The 19,298-nt window shown below is 36.1% G+C and overlaps 1 protein-coding gene across 2 annotated transcripts in view; it reads right to left on the reverse strand.

Moving 5' to 3' along the window:
- CRACD (capping protein inhibiting regulator of actin dynamics) overlaps positions 1 to 19,298 on the reverse strand; it is a 384,229-nt gene that overhangs the window by 286,438 nt on the left and 78,493 nt on the right. The window lies entirely within an intron of this gene.

Genomic DNA, 19,298 nt, shown 5'->3' on the forward strand with positions numbered 1-19,298 from the left:
TCCTTACTGTAGCATTTACACAACACTGTTTTAATATCCTGTTTTTTTAACCCCATTCCTCAATAGACTACAAGCACCAAGATGGCAGAGATTTTACTGTCTTGTGTACCACTTAATCCCCAGTACCTAACAACATTCCAGGCACATAACAGAAATCCAATGTAAGTTTTTTGAGAGAATGAATGAAATTGAACACTGATACCAAAGATAAAAAAGATAGCATCCATAATAAACCTGTAGGTCAATCGTATTTATGAATATAGATGTAAAATCTGAAATAAAATATTAGCAAGTCAAATCCAGCAGTCTAACAAAAGAATACTATATCACGGTCAAGATGCATTTACTCTAAGACTACAAGGATGACTCAACACTAGGAAACCTAAGAAGAAAAACTATGTAATTGTTTTGATAGATGATAAAGAACATTTGATGGATTTCAAAATTCATCATGATAATCATTCAATAAATTTAAAAGACAAAGATATTTAACTTGATGTAAAGCATTTATTGGAAGAGAACAGAAAATTCTATCTTAATGGTGAATTAACAGAGACAGAAACAAATAAGACAGGAGGCCTGTGAAAACTGCTATTATTGTTTTGAACATTTTAGCTGAAAGGCAGTAAGACAAAAAAGAAACAGTGAAAATACTGGAAAAGACACAAAAGTCATTATTTTAGCTAATGACTATCTTATTACTACTTAGGACTAGTTGGAAATTTTAATAAGTTTTCCAGTTACAAGATAACAACTTTCCCACATTAACTAGTTAGAAAGTATAATGGAGGGGGGGAAAAGGTATCATTCATGAAAACAGCAAAAATATTAAATTCCTGAGAATAAACATAAAAAAAATACAGAACTTGAAGGAAGAAAAATTTCCCAAACTAATCCCTTATTTATTAAATCAAGTCCAACTAAGTCAATGAAATTTTTATGTCTGGAATTGGATACTACAATCTAAAATTCTTCTGATAAAATAAATAACTGAAAATATATAAAAAAGAGAAAGAAATTCAATGAAAAAGTGCTTGCCTTGTAAAATGAAATACAACACTGAAATTTAAATAATGTGCTATCAGACAGGAATATCGAAAATAATCATGGGGCCAAGCTGGAAAATATATAAATAGATCTAAAAATTACTGGAATTCAATATAGATGACATATGGACTTTTAAATTAGTGTGGAAAGAATGTATAGCTTAGTAAATTCTCTTCTGACAACCAAATAAACATTTGGGAAAAATTAAGATGGATGACTACTTTATAAGTTATACCTAAATATTATCCCAGGTAGATTAAGAGAGTAAATATTTTAAAAACTCTTTAGAATACTAAAAGAAAACGTTAGAGTGTTGAAAGATGTAGGCTTTTATAAGCATGAAAACAAAGCCAAACACATGAGAGGAAAGACTGCTAGATATAATTACATGAAAATTTACACTTCAACTAGTATTAAATACTTAGCACAAAAGTATTCTTAAAAAAGGTAAATTGGGAAAAGAATTGATAACTCCCCGATTTCTCAAGGATATGGAGAAATGGATATTTTTCTTACAAGGTTGATAGTACAAAATTGTATAAACTTTCAGAAGCACACTCTGGAAATATTTTCACAAAAAAATAAAGATGAAGAAGTGGAATCAACCTACATGCCATCATTAGAGAAGTGGTTAATTAAATTGTGGCACAGCCATGCAATATAATACTATCTAGCCATTAAATATATATAGATCTACATTTCTTTTTGGAAGAACACCCACAATATATTAAAAAGAAAAAAGGTTTAAGAAATAATCTGTGTAACATAATCCTTTTGTTGTAAAATACTTACATATATATAAAAATAGACAATAAAATGTTAACAATGGCTACTTATGGGTTTAAAAAAATGGAAGATTTTAAATTTCTTCTTTAAAACTTTTCTTACATCTAAGTTTTTTCTTTGAATACCTATTTCTTTCATAATTACTGAAGGGTATTAAAGCAAACAACCAAAACAAGAGAAATTGAAATTTTCTGAACTGAACAAGAATTATCTTTAAGGAAACTTTTTTCGAAGTTCTAGGGTATCTCTTGAAAGCTTTCATGACAGGTAAATCACTGTTAGATGACAGGTAACTACAAGAAAATATTTCCAACAAGTTTTAAAATCCTCCATCTAGTATTTTAAGACCTTCCAAACAACTGGCCGAACTTTATCTTCCAGTTGCCTGTGACTCCCTATGTAAACTTTCTGTCAAGTCAGTCTGTATTTCTTTAGTGGAAAATATACAAAAATCTGTTTGGCATTTATCTCTGGTATGTAGAGTTTAAACAACTTTAGTTTTGTTGTTAAATATTTGGGTTTGGCAATTCATAAAATCCCGCTTGGTAGCAGTTACCAGAAGTAATGGCAGAAAACTGAAGAGAAGTTAGACCTCATCCCTTCTCTGATTATCCCACTCCACAATGATCTCCTCTTTCTCTGACTTCTGGAACAATTATTGTGTGCCACCAAAACTTTCTCCTTGTTCATATACTTTGGACAGTACTTTTCTCTCGTTCATTCATTCATTTATGCTTGGTTGTATGACTTACTGTTTTCCAGATGAACTCAGCAGCCTGGGGCAGGCATGGAGAAAAGCAAATATTTGGGATTCATTCAGGATTTCGCTTTTGCAGGGCTTGTATTATGAAAGGGCAAGAAAGTTCAGGATATTGCCAAGAGCATGGCTGATGGAATGGACTATGGACTCTTAATGTGGATGGGATAAAAATGAGGATGAGAGAGCTGACAGGGAGAAAGTGGATGTTTCAAAGAACTAGCCCCCTGAAAGGCTCCCTAGGCTTTGCAGGATTGTTTTTCATTTACCTTTCATTATCTGAGACTACGACTGCACATATTCAGAGAATAGGAATATTTGTGTGCACCAGTAATTATATAATTTAGGAATATTTATGTCATTCTGCTAAGAATAAGAAACAGAAATTCAATAGTAGAGAGAAGTTCCATCAATCACACTTATTAAGGAAAGATTTTTCTCTTCTTTTAACGGTGAGTATAATGCATGCTTCCGAGACTGAGCTTACTAAAAGAGCAAAACGAACACAAATAACAAAGGGCAACTATAGTAGAAGGTGACAGGTCACCAAAAAGAGCATATTAATAACTAAGCAGTATTTATTAGCCAACGTACCTTCCCCAAACCCACTCAAAATCATTTGTAGTCTCTGCTATGATCCAGAGCAAAGGCTAAAGAACAAGGTAAATGTGATGCACAGTTACAGTGCCTGAGAGACTTCCAGCCCTTCCAGATCTCAGTTAAAATGAACCTTGGAGAGGTTCTGTGGACAGAAGGGATAGAGGGCAGGTGAGCTGAGGCATAAAATGCTAAAAGGGGTTAAAATACACATTTCCCCAAAGAAGAGATGAAAATTGATTCTGTCTTCTGGTGACCATATTTTAAATTTTATTTATTTATTTATTTTTGGCTGCACTGGGTCTTTGTTGCTGCACACGGGCCCTCTCCAGCTGTGGCGAGCGGGGGCTACTCTTCGTTGCGGTGCACAGGCTTCTCACCGCGGCAGCCTCCCCCAGTGCGGAGCACAGGCTCCAGGCACACAGGCTTCAGTAGTTGTGGCACTTGGGCTCAGCAGTTGTGGCTCACGGGCTCCAGAGCGCAGGCCCAGCAGTTGTGGCACCCGGGCTTAGTTACTCCATGGCATGTGGGATCCTCCCAGACCAGGGCCCGAACCCATGTCCCCTGCATTGGCAGGCAGACTCCCAACCACTGCGCCACCAGGGAAGCCCTGGTGACCATACTTTGATAAATATACTTAGTTACGCAAAACTAAATGACTCCACAGAAATCCAGAAAAAAACTGTTGAAAGTGTGTAAAATTTGTACTATGTAAAGCTGACTTAAAAAAACCTGAATATCAAGTTGTATTTATGTTATGATTTTTATTTCAAAATCATTATGCAGGTGGGAAAATATTGAAAGGGAACAGAAAAGTTTAAATTGCGGAGATGGTTATGGACTTTTCCCCTTTATTTATATATACGTATATATGTAATTATATTTGTACAAAAAAGAAAAATGCAAAAAGAAACCCACATTTTTTTCTCTTATGTAAGAATTTTCTCATTCACTGTATTCCCAGGGACATAAACCCATGTTCTACCTATATGTCAATTACCTCAGCATACTGAAGCATTTCTCTTCCTCTCACATGGTCACTGTTTCATTTGCAAGCATTCCTTCTGAGGTAGGTTGGAGATTCAGGGACTGTGATATAAAATAAAAACTGAACAGACAATGCCTCAGCATTCGTTTCAGAACCTCCTCTTTCTTTCATTATCTATTCAAAGAGAAAGGAATCCATATATATGTGTTCGCATACAGTATTTGTTTTTCTCTTTCTGACTTACTTCACTCTGTATGACAGACTCTATACGTATAGCTGATTCACTTTGTTATACAGCAGCAACTAACACAACAATGTAAAGCAATTATACTCCAATAAAGATGTTAAAAAAAAAAAAAAGGAATTGCTCTAAGCTTTCCAGTTACTACAAGGTTTAAGGAGGATCGCTTTTCCTGTCTACATCCTTGCCTCTGGGGATAAAGTAAAAAGGAAAGAACAAGGCTCTTTCCCAAGCAATCATGAAGAAGACAGAGAGAGACAGACACAAAGAGAGAGACAGACAAACCGAAAGAGAGACGACTCTACTTTAAGACTCAAAAAGAAGAGAAAGAGGTAAAGCAAGGTTTTTTTCCCTTGCTCCTAAGAAAGCTTTAGAGGCATGACAGTAATATTATGACATACAATTATTATTAAATATTAAAGCAATTTCACAAGTCAAGTATCATAAGGAAAAGAGATTTGATCACTTAAAGATATTTGTAATTGAGTATATGGAAGAATCTTTTGGTGAAAACAAACTTCAAAATGACTTTTCTGGCTTAATTTGGACCCACTGATAAACAGATGCCATTGACAACTTCACGAGCACTTTCCTTTATGTCATCAGTAGTCCTTCCTTTCATTAGAAGTATTATACACACTGGCCTAGTTTTGAAGTCTACTAAAGTTATGCTTACTATTGGAAGCACTGATAATCACAGCTTTTTGAAATCTGCTGAGAAAAAAGAAGATAGCTTCAAAAAAGTCTGAGAAACAGAAATCATCAAATGTGTTTTCTTTGTTGAATGAAAGAGAGACAAGTTATTTTCAGTCTTCTAGGTCAAAAGGTTTGAAATTAAAAGAGGACTTTCTTCTAGTCTTAGGTAAAGTCAAACCTTTTCAAATCTCATGTTTCAGACTCTTCTGATAGAGTATGATAAACTGTCCTTTTACACACAGGTAGTTCAAGTGCAGTCACATGGTACAGAATAGTTAATACATAAAGTCTGAATTCAGAATCAGAGACTGAAGTGTTATCATTCCTTCATCACTCAATCTATCTCCTAAATCAATGATTTAAACCTTTAGATCATACAGGCTTCCGTGGTGGCACAGTGGTTAAGAATCCACCTGCCAATGCAGGGGACACGGGTTTGAATTCATGGGCCAATGCAGGACATGCCCTGGTCCGGGAAGATCCCACATGTCATGGAGCAACTGGGCCCGTGCGCCACAACTACTGAGCCTGCGCTCTAGAGCCCAAGAGCCACAATTACTGACCCCAAGTGCCACAACTACTAAAGCCCACATGCCTAGAGCCCGTGCTCCACAACAAGAGAAGCCACCGCAATGAGAAGCCCACACACTGCGACGAAGAGTAGCCCCCGCTTGCCCCAGCTAGAGAAAGCCCATGTAGCAACGAAGACCCAACGCAGCCAAAAATTAATTAATTAATTAATTTAAAAAAAAAACCTTTAGATCATAATCTCAGAGAAAGTCATGAAGGTCAAAGCAGAAAAATTAGGGGCCACTGTCACCCAAACCTGGACTAGAACATCTAATCCTCTGAAAGATATATTCAGAGGAAAGGCTTAATGAGCTAAACTAGGCTTAATGCAAAAGCTCTCTGCTGAAGTTCAGTGGAGAAAGAAGCCTTATCTAATTTTGCTACCCCCACCCTTAAATCAAAATTATCAGAACAAATGGGACCTAATTGAACTCAGAAGATTTTGCACAGCAAAGGAAACCATCAACAAAACGAAAAGACAACCTACATATTGGGAGAAAATATTTGCAAACAATGCGACCAACAAGGGCTTAAGTTCCAAAATATACGAACAGCTCATACAACGGAATAACAAAAAAACAAAGAATCCAATAGAAAAATGGGCAGAAGACATAAACAGACAGGTCTCCAAAGAAGACATACAGATTGCCAATAGGCACATGAAAGATGCTCATCATCGCTAATTATTAGAGAAATGCAAATCAAAACAACAATGAGGTACCACCTCACACTGGTCAGAATGGCCGTATCATTAAAAAGTTTACAAATGACAAATGCTAGGGAGGGTGTGGAGAAAAGGGAACCCTCCTACACTGTTGATGGGAATGTAAATTGGTGCAGCCACTATGGAGAACAGTATGGAGATTCCTTAGAAAACTAAAAATAAAGTTGCTATATGATCCAGCAATCCCACTCCTGGGCATATATCCGGAAAAAGTGTAATTCGAAAAGATACATGGACCCCAGTGTTATAGAAGCATTATTTATAAAACATGGAAGAAACCTAAATGTCCATTGACAGATGAATGGATAAAGATGTGGTATACATACTCAGCCATTAAAAAGAATGAAATAATGCCTTTTGCAGCAACATGGATGGACCTAGAGATTATCATACTAAGTGAAGTAAGTGAGAAAGAGAAAGACAAATACCATATGATATCGCTCATATGTGGAATCTAAAATCTGATACAAATGAACTTATTTATGAAACAGAGGCAGACTCAGAAAACAAACTTATGGTTACCAAAGGGGAAGGGAGGTGGGGCAAGGATAAATTAGGAGTTTGGGATTAGCAGATACAAACTACTATATATAAAATGGATAAACAACAAGGACCTGCTGTATAGCACAGGGAACTATATTCAGTATCCTGTAATAAACTGTAATGGAAAAGAATATGAAAAAGAATATGTGTGTATATATATATATATATATATATATATATATATATATATATATATATATATGCATAACTGAACCACTTTGCTGTACAGCAGAAATTAACACAACATTGTAAATCAACTATACTTCAATAAAAAAAAAGATGTGAGTATCTGAAACAATACTCTTTAAATATACACTCTTTCCATTTTTCTCATTCTTTAAAATGTTATCTGAATTGTGGCCATGATGAAGTAAGAGGGACCGGATTTTCCTTCTCAGCTTAAAACAGCTAAAAAGTGGACAAAATATATGAAGCAATGTTTTTCAGACACTAGATAACCGTCAGTGCAGGACAGCAGTCCCCAAGAGAAGGGAAATAAAAGAGGTAAGCCCTACAATTGCCCCAGTTTACTGACTGGAGAGAATTCACAGCCCATGGTGCAGGAGGAAGGAGACCGGGAGCAGCCCTGTGATCTCTCTGAGTTGAGGAAATAGAGTTGAGTGTTAGGAAAACCAAGTCAGCTGGAATTCAGGGACAGGGTAGTAATATGGAGAAGGCTACAGAGAGAGCGGTCTGGAGATCTGTAGAGGATTACCCTGAGTCTTTAGCTGAGTACTGATTGGCACATGCATGGAAGAAACTACCTAAACCACGGATTAGAGGGCACAGTAAGTGGAGTTCACACAGGACCATGAATAGTTCATGTTCCCAATGGCCTGAATGGAAAGATCTTCTAACATATGGGCAAGGAGTACAATCCTCAGAGGGTATTGCCTGAGTTGTGGAAACAATTGAGCACTAGACTAAAGGCTTTTATGAGCTCACTTAACAAAGGCCAATAGGAAAATTTGAACAGATCAACTGTTTCTCAGAAGGTCAAACTGTTCCCCAGTTAGCTGCATCCTAGTACAAAGTTCAAAACTATTCTAAGGAATTAAAAAAATATATTCTAAGGAATTACAAAGTCCAGCACCCAACAACATCAAACTCACAATGCCCAGCATCCAATAAAGATTTCCAGACCTAGGATGTAGCAAAAAATATGACCAGTAATGAGAAGAAAAATTAATCAATAGAAACAGACTTGGAAATGACATGGACAAGAAGCTTAGTAGACAAGGGTGTTAAAATAGCTAATAGCCTGAGGATTTGTTTATCGGACTCTAAGCATATATCAAATATACTCAACATGTTTCAGAAGATACAGTCAAGTATGAGCATGATAGAGAGAGAAATAGAAGATATAAAGAAGACCAAATAAAACTTCTAGAGATAAAAAATACACTGGATGGGATTAACAGTAGACAAGATAGTGTAGAAGAAAAGATTAGCAAATGTGAAGACATAGCAATAAAAATTCTCCAAAATGAAATACAGAGAGCAAAATTACTGAAATAAAAGAAACAAACAGACCAACAGTGAGTTGTGGGAAAGAGCAGTGGCCTAACATAAGTGTAACTGGAGTTTCAGAGGGAGAGAATAAAGGTAAGAAGAGAGAAAATTTATTTGAAGAAATAATGGTGACCATTTCCCCCATTTCCTGAAAACTATAAATTCAGATCCAGTAAGCTAAACAAATCCTCAGGCAGAAAAAATACACAGAAAACCATACCAAGATACAACAAAACCAAATTATTGAAAACCAGTGGTAAAGAGAAAAATCATTAAAGAGCCAGAAAAAAAAAGATACAGTATACACAGAAGAATAAAGAATGACAGTGGATTTCAAAAGAGGCCAGATAATAGTAGTATGAAATTTGTAAAGTCTGAAAGCAAAAAAAACTTGTTAATACAGAATTCTCTATCCAGTGAAAATATCTCTCAAAAATAAAGGTGACATAAAATTCATCACCAGCAGTACAGCACTACAAGAAATTTTAGGTAGAAGAAAAGTGATACTAGATGGAAATCTGAATCTACACAAAAGCACCAAAAATGGTAAATTTGGGAGTAAATACAAATACCTGTTTTTCTTAAATTTAAAGTATCTTTAACAGATAATTAAATGTTTAAGGGCTTCCTTGGTGGCACAGTGGTTAAGAATCCACCTGCCAATGCAGGGGACACAGGTTTGAGCCCTGGTCCGGGAAGATCCCACATGCCACAGAGCAACTAAGCCTGTGTACCACAACTACTGAGCCTGTACTCTAGAGCCCACGAGCCACAACTACTGAGCCCACGTGCCACAACTACTGAAGCCCACATGCCTAGAGGCCATGCTCCACAACAACAAGAAGCCACCACAGTGAGAAGCCTGCGCACCGCAACAAAGAGTAGCCCCCACTCACCGCAACTAGAGAAAGCCCGCGTGCATCAACGAAGACCCAATGCAGCCAAAAATAAAATAAGTAAAAAAATAAACTTTAAAAAAAGATAATTAAATGTTTAAAGCAAAAATAACAATAAATTACAGGATTTATAATCCCAAATCATATAGAAGTAAAACATACGATAACAATACACAAAAGTCAATAGGGGGAAATAAAAGCATACTATTATAAGATTCTTATAGTATATGTGAGATGATATACTATTACTTGGATATATAGTAAATTCTAGAGCAACCACAAAAATATAACTAATAAGCCAATAAATGAAGATAATTCGAATCATAAAAAATACTAAATCCTGCCAAAAAAAAAAATACCCAATGCCAAAAGAAGGCAGGAAAAGAAGAAAAGAAGACAAAGAACAACTGGAACAAATGAAAAACAAGTAGAAAGATGGTAGCTTTAACTGCAATAACCAAAACAGCATAGTACTGGCACAAAAACAGACATATATATCAATGGAACAGAACAGAGAGCCCAGAAATAAACCCACACACCTATGCTCAATTAATGTATGACAAAGGAGGCAAGAATATACAATGGAGAAAAGACAGTTGCTTTAATAAGTGGTGTTGGGAAAGCTGGACAGCTACATGTAAATCAATGAAATTAGAACACTCCCTCATACCATATAAAAAAAAAAACTCAAAATGGTTTAAAGACTTAAATTTTAAGACATGATACCATAAAACTCCTAGAAGAGAATGTAGACAAAACATTCTCTGACATAAATCGTAGCAATATGTTCTTAGACCAGTCTCCCAAAGCAAAAGAAAGCAAAAATAAACAAATGGAACCTAATCAAACTTAAAAGCTTTTGCCCAGCGAAGGAAACCATCAACGAAATGAAGACAACCTACGGAATGGGAGAAAATATTTGCAAAAGATGGAGAATACATACAGATGGCCAATAGGCACATGAAAAGATGCTCAACATTGCTAATTATTAGAGAAATGCAAATCAAAACCACAGTGTGGTATTACCTCACACCAATCAGAATGGCTATCAGCAAAAGGTCTACAAATAATAAATGCTGGAGAGGGTGTGGAGAAAAGAGAACTCTACTACACTGTTGGTGAGAATGTAAATCAATAAGATTGATGAAGAAAAAATGAGAGAAGACATAAATTATCAATATTAGGAATGAGAAAAGAGATATCACTACATATTTTAAAAACATTAATAGCAAGGAAAAATTAAATAACATGGACAAATTCCATAAAGACATAAGCTATAATAACTTCCTTGGAAATAAACAGATAACTTGAAAATCCCAATAGCTAGTAAAGAAACTGAATTTTTAGTTAAAGACATTTTCACAAAAAAACCTCTAGGCTCAGCTGCCTTCACTTATTTTTTTTCTTTCAGTTTTATTGAGATATAATTGACACATAGCATTGCATAAATTCAAGATGTACAATGATGACTCTTATTAGATGATTATTACAATAATTTTAATTAACAGCTATTATCTTCCTTAGATACAAAAAAGAAAAGAAAAGAAAAAAACATTTTTTCTCCTTGTGATGAGAACTTTTAGGATCTACTCTCTTAGCAACTTAGCACTTATTAATTCCACCTATCATTTAAAGAGGACATAATACTAATACTACAAAACTTTTTCAGAAAATAAAAGATGAAGGAATACTCCCCAATTCATTCCATGAGGCCAACATTACCCTGACACCAAAACCAAAGACACTAAAAGCAAAAAACAAAAACAAACAAAAACACCCTATCTACCTATCCCCTTCGTGAATGTACACACAAAAATATTTATCAAATAAAATCTAACAATATATAAAAAGGTTAATACAAAGACCAAGCGGGTTTCATTTCAGTACTGCAAAGTTGCTTTAACAATCAAAAATCAATTCATTTTACCATATCAACAGACTAAAATGGAAAATATGTATCATCATTTCAATAAATATAGATAAAGTAGTTAACAAAAATCCACATCCATCCATGATAAAAGCTCTCAGCATACTAGGAACAGAAGAATAAAGAACATCTACAAAAAATCTACAGCTAACAATATATCTAATGGTGAAAGACAATGTTCTCACCCTAAGATCATGAACAAAGCAAGGACGTCTGCTCTCACCAATTCTATTGAACACTATTAAGAAAACCACAGCCAGTTCAATAAAACAAGAAAGAGAAATGGCAGACAGTTTAAAAAGGAAATAGTAATGTTGTCTTTATTTGTAGATGACATTACATTAGCAGAAAATCCTAAGGAATTTATAAAAAGCTACGAGCACTAATAAGTATGCGTAACAATATTACATGACACAAGATCAATATAGAAATAAATTATATTTCTAGATACTAGCAACCCACAATTTGAAATAGAAATTTGAAAAACAATACTATAAACAGTACTATGAAAATATGAAACATGGGGAAAATGTGACAGAAATATGCAAGATGTACACTGAAAACTCGGAAACATTGCTGAGAGAAATTAAAGAAGACTTAACAAATAGAGAGTAATCATTCATGCTCATGGATTGGAAGACTCAATATTGATAAGATGTCAGTTCTCACCAAACTGATCTAAGTGATTTAATGTAATCCCAAATCCCTGCAAACATTTTTTTTCTTTGTAGAAAAGAGAAACTGATTCTAAAATGTCTATAGAAATACAAAGGACATAGAAGGGCAAAAAATAATTTTGAAAAAGAACAAAGTTGGAGGACTTTATGTGTTTTCAAGACTTATTATAAAGCTACACTAGTTGGGACAGTGTGGTATTGGTGTAAAGACAGACCTAAAGATGAACAAAACAGAACAGAGAATCCAGAAATAGACCCACACATATATGTCAACTGATTTTCAACAAAAGTGTGAGGGCAATTCAGGGATGATATGCATAAGCAAAAAAATAAATAAACCTTGCTCAATCCTTACTCACACCATAAACAAAATTAACATAAGACAGACGACAGACCTAAATGTAAGAACTAAAACTAAAACTTCTAGAGGAAAACATAAGATAAAATCTTTATTTTGGATTAGGCAAATATTTCTTAACAGGACACAAGCACAAACTAGAAAACAAGCAATACAGTGGACTTCACCAAAACTAAAAACTGCTGCTCTTCAAAAGACACTGTTAAGAAGATGAAAAAGCAAGCCGTAAAGTGGGAGAAAATATTTGTAAAATATCTATCCAACAAAATACTTGTATCCAGAATACGCAAAGAACTCTTAAAGCCCCCAGTAAGAAAATGGGCCAAATATTTGAATAGACACTTTACTAAAGAGGATATACAGATGGCAAACAAGCACATGAAATGTCATTCAACATTCAATGTTCAACATCATTAGTCATTAAGCAAATGCAAATTAAAATCACAAATAGACACCATATCCAGTGAAATGGCTAAAATTAAAAAAGACTGACCATAGCAACTATTGCTAAGGATGTGGAGCAACTGGACCTCTCAAATACTGCTAGTGAGAATGCAAAATGGTACAGCCACTTTGAAAAACAGTTTATCAGTTCCTTACAAACTTAAACGTATATGTACCATACAATCCAGTCATTTTACTTCTACATATTTTTATTCAAGAGAAATAAAAGCATACATCCATACAAAGAATGGCACATGAATGTTCATGGCAGCTTTATTTTAAATTTCCATCAATGGGAAAATACACAAAATTATATACCCATACAATAGAATACTACTCAGCAATAAAAAGGAATAAGCTGATATATACAACATGGATGAATCTCAGAATTATTATGTTGAGACTAAAAAAAAAGTACATACTGTATAATTTCATTTAGATACAATTCTATAAAATGCAAATTAGGGGCTTCCCTAGTGGCACAGTGGTTAAGAATCCACCTGCCAATGCAGGGGACACGGGTTCGAGCCCCGGTCAGGGAAGATCCCACATGCCGCGGAGCAACTAAGCCCGCGAGCCACAACTACTGAGCCTGCATGAGACAACTATTGAAGCCCGCGTGCCTACAGCCCATGCTCCGCAGCAAGAGAAGCCACTGCAGTGAGAAGCCCGCGCACCACAATGAAGAGTAGCCCCCGCTCAATGCAACTAGAGAAAGCCCGTGTGCAGCAACGGAGACCCAATGCAGCCAAAAATAAAATAAAATAAATTTATTTTTTTTAAATGCAAATTAATTTATGGTGACAGAAAGCATATAAGTTGTCTGGAACAGAGGTGGAAGGAAGGATGATTTCAAAGGAGCATGAATATACTTTGCAGGATGAAATATTCTTAATTGTAGTGACAGTTTCCTCATTATTTCCCTAAGAGAGTAGAATACAGTTCAGGTGTAGTCATATGTCAGATTTCATCAAATTGCACACTTAAATATGTGCAGTTTATTGTATGTCGATCTCATCTCAATAAAACTGTTAAAAAAACAAATACCCTGAGCATTCAACTGTTCACTGTTCCTTCAACAAGCAATTTCACATTTCCTCATTCCCAACTCACTCAATAGCTTTTTAAGTGGCGTTGACATCCATCTATGAAATACTATTTTAAATAAGACCCTATTTTCCTCTACTAGAAAGTGTAGGTGGAGGTGACGGCATCAGGAAACAATAGAGCAAACACCTGATCAACACTAAGGGAGAGTGGAGGGAGCACTGAAAGTGGACGCTGGATATTTCCTCGTCCTTTTTATGCCACCTGCGTACCCCCTTAACCTGGAATTGCTTTGGACCTCTCAAAGTTAACCTGTCCTTCTTTTCTAAATAACACACTGTTCCAAGAAACTGCTTGAATTGCCACATGGCTTTTAGCAAAAACATAACTCAGCTTGTGTTCATAACTCAGCTATTACTACATGCTAGTCAGAAAGAAAAAAAAAAACTGTGTGAATCTGTTCTTTCCATCTGAATCACAGACACAGCTCAAGTTCTACCATCTCCAGGCAGTCAGCCTTCCCTGACCATTCTAGGACCCTCTGACATCCCTTCTCCCTGATCTCTGCTCTAGGTAGAATTCTCTGTTTGTGTCATGCAGTTTATCATTGCAGTTTTCCGTTTTCTTACCTAGTGTAGAGGGATTTCTTCTATTCCTCTCTCCAAGTTTCCAGCTTTGCCTATACCATGGGAACTTCTGCCCACAGTTTTGCTCTCTTAGGGAAGTAATGACGAGGAAGTTTTCACTCTTACCATTTCTCGTATTTCCTCCCCTTAATAGACATAAACCATCTAACTGGGGAGAAGGGCAGTGCTCAGGTGTGACCGAGCTTCTGGTTGGCCCCTTTCTCAGACAGAGCCTCTTGCCCGTAAGCAGAGCACATCCTCCTCTGGAAGGCAGCATGCAGTTTCGCAGCTCATATGCCTCTGAACAAAGAAGACACATGAAATTGAGCTGGAAGGAAAAGCTTTGTAGGCCCCATGGGTCCCAGGCACATTCCTCAATCCAGCTGGATCAGCAATTCAGTTGATGAGATATTTTAATCTCTACCACCAACAGGTGTGGATGAGAGGTATGATTAATTAGCACCACCATCTAGAATGCCTTTCCTTCTTTCATTTGATGGTCAAAATGTCTACCCTTCTAGACTGACTTCTTATTCATGGAGTCTTTTGCAATTCCTGAGGCCTCGATTAATCATTTTCTAGTCTTTGCCTCAAAGTACAAGATTTATTCTGCCTGGTATTCTAGTAAGTTGTATATATCTTTTTCGACAGTTAAAGTATAAGCTCCTTAAGAAAAAGGGGCTATGTCATAGTTATCTTTGTATCAATCCATGCAGTTTCATTTTATACACACTTAATCTAGATCACCTTTGTAATTACCTGTTTACTGTTTGTTTTCAGGCAGATTATAAATTCAAAGAGGCAGGGAGTCAATTTTTGTTAACTGCTGTATCACTTCCACTGGCACAGGGCTTGACACCAAATAAATGCTCTGTAAATATTTGTTGAATTGAATTACATTTTCTCTCACACATTTATAATCATGCCTAATAAATACTAGTTGATTGATTGCTTATTTGATGGAACGGTGAGATGCAGCAGATCAATCTAAAATCAAAGTGCCACCTTTTAAAAATCCAGAGTAACTAAAATCAAAACATCAACAACAACAAATATGCACTTCCTTTGAAGATAATGTTGAAATGATGAAAATTATTCCCTTTCCCACACTACATACTGTCTTTTGGAGTTTTCATACCTCTAAATTACTAATCTATTAAGAGCACCCAATTCAAAGGGTAAAATCCTTGCCTCATCACTGATTGCTCTCGTCTCTAAATGATCAATTTCTAACGAAATAAAGGTTTTTCACATTGCAGGTATATGAAAATGCTGGAAATAGAATCCAGCCAATTTAACAGAGTTCTGAAATAGTGACTCAGCATACCAGTGCAAGCTACAAGGGCAATCAGACCTCCAACCGCTTTCTGCTGTGTTGTTTCTATTGCAAAACTGTTCAGTATTAGAACTCTCTGCTCTCCACAGCCAGTGGCAATTGGTGCCTCTTGGCCTCACAGAGGTCCCTTGACGTTTCTCCAATAGCTCAGTAGCACTATATAGCATTTATTTTAGATGTTTGAATTTAGATGTAGTAGTTAATTGATTAAAAGGCGAAAAGAGAAAAATAAAGCTCAAGAAAGTGCCTAATAACTTAAAGAAGGAAGTACCTAGGAAGTGACTAGTGACCATCCAGTCTTATGATGGGTCCTCTGGGAAGAACGTGTCTGTCCTCTAGAAGTCCACAGGATGTCTGATTTATACTGAAGCCATCATACAACAATATGAAGCAGAATATAAGGAAGTGTGAGTGACTGCGGTACAGCCAATCAGAGCAGAGGAAAAGGGTAAGGGGGGTGTTTTACTGATAAGCTGAGTCTTGGGGAAAAAAATGTAGGATTTAAACTGGTAGAGGTGAATGCAGGAAAGGAGGTAAATCCCCAAAGTCACACTCTACTTGCAAGAATACTTTCAAAAGTTCTTCCTCAGAGCAGGTAACAGTCCATTGACAGATATGGGTTACAAAATCAAACCTGATTAAGACTCTACTGAGTAGCTCCTGAGTGGGTCCCCGTTTTAGAAAAGCCCCTGAAATTGCTGCAATCACTAAGACCAGGAAGAGGGCACCTCACAGTTGATACATACTCAACAGAGCATTTACTATGACCATTGAATGATTACTATTTTACAGCAGACTTTCTGGAAGATGCCACCTACTAGTAAACTAGGTACCCCTGGGTGACCTGTCTGTCTTTCTCTTTCTGACTTACTTCACTTAGTATGATAATCTCTAGGTCCACCTATGTTGCTGCAAATGGCATTATTTCATTCTTTTTCATGGTGAGTAGTATTCCATTTTATATATATATATATATATATATTATATATATTACATATATATATCTATTATATATATATTACATATATATATACACACATACCACATCTTCTTTATCCATTCATCTGTCAATGGACATTTCGGTTGCTTCCATGTCTTGGCTATTGTAAATAGTGCTGCTATGAACATTGGGGTGCATGTCTTTTTGAATTATAGTTTTTGTCTGGATACATGCCCAGGAGTGGGATTGCTGGATCATATGGTAATTCTGTTTTTAGTTTTTTAAGGAACCTCCATACTGTCTCCATAGTGGCTGCACCAATTTACATTCCCACCAACAGCATAAGAGGGTTCCCTTTTCTCCACACCCTCTCCAGCATTCGTTATTTGTAGACTTTTTAATGATGGTCGTTCTGACCGGTGTGAGGTGGTACCTCATTGTAGTTTTGATTTTCATTTCGCTAATAATTTGTGATGATGAGCATCTTTTCATGTGCTTATTGGCCATCTGTATGTCTTCTTTGGAAAGTGTCTATTTAGGTCTTCTGCCCATTTTTTGATTGGGTTGTTTGGATCCACTGAGTTTTGATATTAAAAAATTTAGGTAATTGTTTTTAATTAAAAAGTTGTTTTCAATTTAGGGTAATTTTAAGATGGTTTTAAACCAAGATTGGCATAAGAATTGGTTGTTAACAATGGGAGATTAACCAGATGATAATTAAATATATTAGGACATTTATATTCTTTTAAATTTTGTTCTAAATAACTTTCCTACAGGTATTATATTAATTATTATTTTTAGTAATTGGAGACCTAGCATTTTTGATTTGAGTTTATGCTTATAATTTTCCAGAAAAACACAACTTATAGTATGTTCTCTTGGAATCAGTTGTCTGCAAGACTATCCTCACTTTAACCTAACTCACAGTCACCCTCAAGGTGCGGCTCCATAGCGGGTCCCTTCAGGACATCTTCCACAAAATCAAGGTTAGCGATTTGTTTTCTCTTTGTCCTTCTGAAGCACTGTATGCATAATTCTACTGGTTTTGTGTCTGCCTCTCACAGGCAGGGATTCTGTCCTATTCATCTTTGTACTCCCAGCACCTAGCACAGTGCCTGACGCATAGTAAGTTCAATAAACTCCTGTTAAATTGCTGAATCACTGCCTTCCAGTTTCCAGTTTGGATCCCATAGCCATGGCTAGGCACCAGCATCCACCTGGTGGCAGCAGCCCCATGGTGCAGAATAGCGAGGAGGAAGTAAACAGTCTATGGAGAATTACTCTTACAAGCCTAAAACATCTGCAAAGCAACAGTAAATCTACATATACTCCAAATTCCCCACTTTCCCTCCACCTCCTCCCTCACCTAAATATCTAAATCCATACCACAAAAAGCCAGTTCATACAAAGTTTTAATGCTTATCTGTTTTCTCAGAATCAATCAGATGCTTGTGATGAACATCACAAGAAAAAAGTTTTATAAGTAGATAAAACAATTCACTAGTACTGTTAGATTTTTTTAAAACAGATTCCCAAAATAACTATGCTTGACATATTTTCTACTGAAAAATAAATACTAGTGTAAGAAATTTTATCTCAGAAATATTGTTGACTCAACATTATTTATTTAAGTATCTTTAGCACTTGTCCAGTTATCACAGAATATGGTCTTTGATTGTTTTTCAATGCAGAAGAGAACATTTTACGTGGGAGGTTCAGCAACTTAAGAAATATTTGTATTTATATCTTATTTGAACTATTATTTTTATCCATCTACTGCATAAAAATAAAAATTGAAACACCTTCCTAATTGCCTTACCAGTTTGTTTGCATCTCAAAGCAGCAGAAAACCATCCAGTCACCCTTGTCAAGAAGCATTTACGGGGATGGGATGAGGGATCTGCCCAGTACACAAATTAATTACAACATCAGGCATCAGACTAAAGGATTCCAGAAGCAGCAGTGACTAAGGATTCCTTTACACACAAGGAGAGAGAAACAGGAACTCCGCTGCATCCTGATAAAAGCTCTGTGATCAGTGGTCTCAGTGGTCTGCAGGTCACGCTTTGCAGACTATCTTATACTCTACGAAAAGCAGTAAATTAAAGTCATCTATTATTTTACAGACTCTCAGTGTAGCCTGTTTGGGTTAAAATCATTCCCTGGTTTACCTACATTTTAAGAAGCCTGTATTTTTCCAGCATTATTTAACTTCCAGCCCTCTCTACACCACCACGGCCCCCTCTACACACACATACAAACCAGGAAATATTGTTAAGATGGGACATTGTGACAACTTCCATCTTATTTTGCTCAAATTCTACTGCCTGCTTGTACTTCAGTCAATCTTCCACTACAAGAAAACATCAGCTAGAAAATGGTAACATTTCCCTCTTCCACCCATTGTGATACCAAGGACACTGTAATAGAAGTGTCCCTTTGTGCAAACAAAGCCTACAGACAGCCACAGTCTGTGCTGCCCTGGAGCTGGCTTTGGCTCTCTGGAGCAAGGCCGAGATGTATTGAGGTTTTCCAGACAGAAGGTCACAACGGTGTGTTGGATAGCACGGTTTCTGCAGAAATCCT

Source organism: Balaenoptera physalus, assembly GCF_965194825.1.
Source record: "Balaenoptera physalus genome assembly, chromosome: 5".
In the NCBI taxonomy this organism is placed as follows: Eukaryota; Metazoa; Chordata; class Mammalia; order Artiodactyla; family Balaenopteridae; genus Balaenoptera; species Balaenoptera physalus.